General features: G+C 39.1%; 1 non-coding gene across 1 annotated transcript; it reads left to right on the forward strand.

Annotated features, from left to right (window-relative positions):
• Positions 1–592: 592 nt before the first annotated feature.
• On the forward strand, positions 593–699 carry LOC148860904 (small nucleolar RNA R71). Its single transcript, XR_016095287.1, has one exon. It is a non-coding gene; the product is annotated as a small nucleolar RNA R71 (small nucleolar RNA).
• The last annotated feature ends 1,962 nt before the right edge of the window (positions 700–2,661 follow it).

Below are 2,661 nucleotides of genomic sequence, written 5' to 3' on the forward strand. Positions count from 1 at the left end.
TGAGGCTTCCTGGTTCTGGAACCTAGTTTCTGCACCTGCTATAAATTTTGTCATCAGTTCCTCCAAATTGGATTTTGGTTCAAGATGATGATAAGTCTGGTGGAACGGCTTGGAAGTATGCTGATTTGGCCAGGGCTGGTTTGAATGTCCCCTCCATCCTAGATGAAAAGTATGGTGACTCTGGTAACCCTGTTGTCTTGACGAATTGCTGACATAGTCAACTTGTTCAGTAGATGGTCTGAACTGATTGCCAACTTGGCAGTCTGTACTGATGTGGCCTCCCCCACACAATTCAAAATTAAGAGGCTGCACATGCATGGCAGCTATCTGCATTTCATCTATTTTCTTACTGAGTGCTCCTATTTGTGCAGATAGTGTTGTATAAGTGTCAACATTATGCAAGCCTTGCTGCTTCCTAGTTTGAGTTCTTTCCGAATGCCATTGATAGTTGTTGGCTGCCATTTCCTCAATAAGTGCATGGGCAACCTCAGGAGTTTTATTATTTATGGATCCCCCTGCTGCAGCATCTAATATGGTCTTATTTGAGTCAGTAAGACCATTATAGAAAGTCTGCACTTGCAGCCAAATGGGGAGGCCATGGTGAGGAACTCTCCTTAACAGCTCCTTGTATCATTCCCTTGACTCATATAAAGATTCCCCCTCTTGCTGGAAAAAAGTAGTGATGTCATTCCTCATTTTAGCAGTTTTAGAAGGGGGAAAATATTTAGAGAGAAAACGGCTGGCCATTTTGTCCCACGTAGCTATTGATCCTGCCGGTAATGAATTCAGCCATGCTTTGGCTTTATCCTTCAAAGAAAATGGGAATAACCTCAACCTAATGGCATCATCACTTACCCCATTGTGTTTGAAGGTGTCACAAATTTCTAAAAAGTTAGAAATGTGTGCATTGGGATCTTCGTGGGCCAATCCACAGAATTGCACCGTGTTTTGAATCATTTGTATGATGGCAGGTTTGATCTCAAAGTTGTTAGCAGCAATATTGGGCCTGATAATGCTGGAGCCAGCTCTAGTGAGAGTGGGTTTGGCATAGTCCATCATAGTCCTCTACTCAGCCATTTCTTGAGCTTCTTGTGCTTCTTGTCTGACTTGCCTAGCAGCTCTTAAACGGACATGGAGAGTCCGTTCAATCTCTGGGTCGTAAAGGATCTCTTCCAGTTCAGGTCTGTTTGTCATAAACTGTTAAGGTCAAAGCAATAAAAAGGCCGATATTCACAAAAGAAAATAAATAACTAATCCTATCACACTGAAAATGTAAAGTGAATTATTGGAATACAAAAACCTACATCCTATCATGAATAAATGAAGCCGATTATACTAAAAGCAGATTTAAACCAATCATCTTATTCAAGGTTCCTTTATCTACATCCATCGATTGCAACATCTGAATTCAGACCCAATTTAGTTGAGTTCAGATCTACAAGTCTTTGGTATTGTTAGTCCAGAGAAATTAACAAATAATAATTCAGATCTGAGCTGTATATTCATACACACTCATTGGTATACACTGCATTATACATCCATTAAGGTTAGAATCAAATCTGTGATGCTTTAAGGCTGAAATCAGATCTGATCTGAAAAAAAATATATTAAAAGGATCTAAAATAAGCTAAAACCAGTCCTGAGTTAGGCTTGGTTTAAGGATTTTAAGCTCTACAATTGAAGATCAAACCTGTATAGCTGATGCATATCAAACACTTGCTAAGACCTGAAAATTGGGTCTGCAATGTTTGGTATTGCAAGCTATTTGGTCCACACAACTTTTGTAGAAATCTGAAATCAGGTCTGCATTATTGGCATTGCTACTGCTGCAAATTAGCAGGTTGTAGAACAGATCTGAGTTCAAGTTCAGTTCATTCTCAAAGGAGATCAAAGCTAGTCATCATAAATTTTTTTTTTCTTTTTTTTTTTCTTTTTTTTTGCAAAGAGCATCCAAGAATGTGTGGGTGTTCGAAAGCACAAACCTGACCTGAAATCAGGTTTGCTAACTGTTGTACTATAGCAGCCCTACTACAGATCTGAATGCTAATAGAAATACTTGGAAAGTGCTAATTTTTATTAAATATCTAAGGCATCACAATTATTCAACCCAAACATACACCTCCTTAGCTAATGTAGCTCGGTTACAAGTGGATAAAGCAAATGTTTAGTTCACCCAAAATCCAAAATGTGCTCTGTATCAGTTCAGTCCTCAACTATAGTTCAGATCTGTATCAGTTCAGATCTGAATTTTCTTTTTCATTCTTTGCTATCCAATTACCTTTGGGGTATGTTGGATTTATCATAGGGTGAATTGGGGTGATGATGGCACCCAATTCACCTTAAACTTGTATCAGTTCAGGTCTGAGTTCATCTGAACTCAGATCTGAACTGAGCAGTTCTGCAATAGCAGAGTTCAGGTCTGAACTGAAGTCTGAGTTCGGATCTGAAATCTCAATTGCCTTACCTTCAGTTATTTCTACCAAATTGTTTTTGGAGAATAGCAGAAGTGCCCTAGGGTGAATTGGGGTGGTGATGACACCCAATTCCCCTCAAAATTGCATCAGTTCAGGTCTGAGTTCAGAGGAACTCAGATCTGAACTGTTGCAGATCTGCAATAGCAAAACTCAGATCTGAACTCAAATATGAATTCTGATCCGAATT

Source organism: Nelumbo lutea, chromosome 4 (assembly GCF_056320005.1).
Source record: "Nelumbo lutea isolate HS-2025 chromosome 4, American lotus-T2T, whole genome shotgun sequence".
NCBI lineage: Eukaryota > Viridiplantae > Streptophyta > Magnoliopsida > Proteales > Nelumbonaceae > Nelumbo > Nelumbo lutea.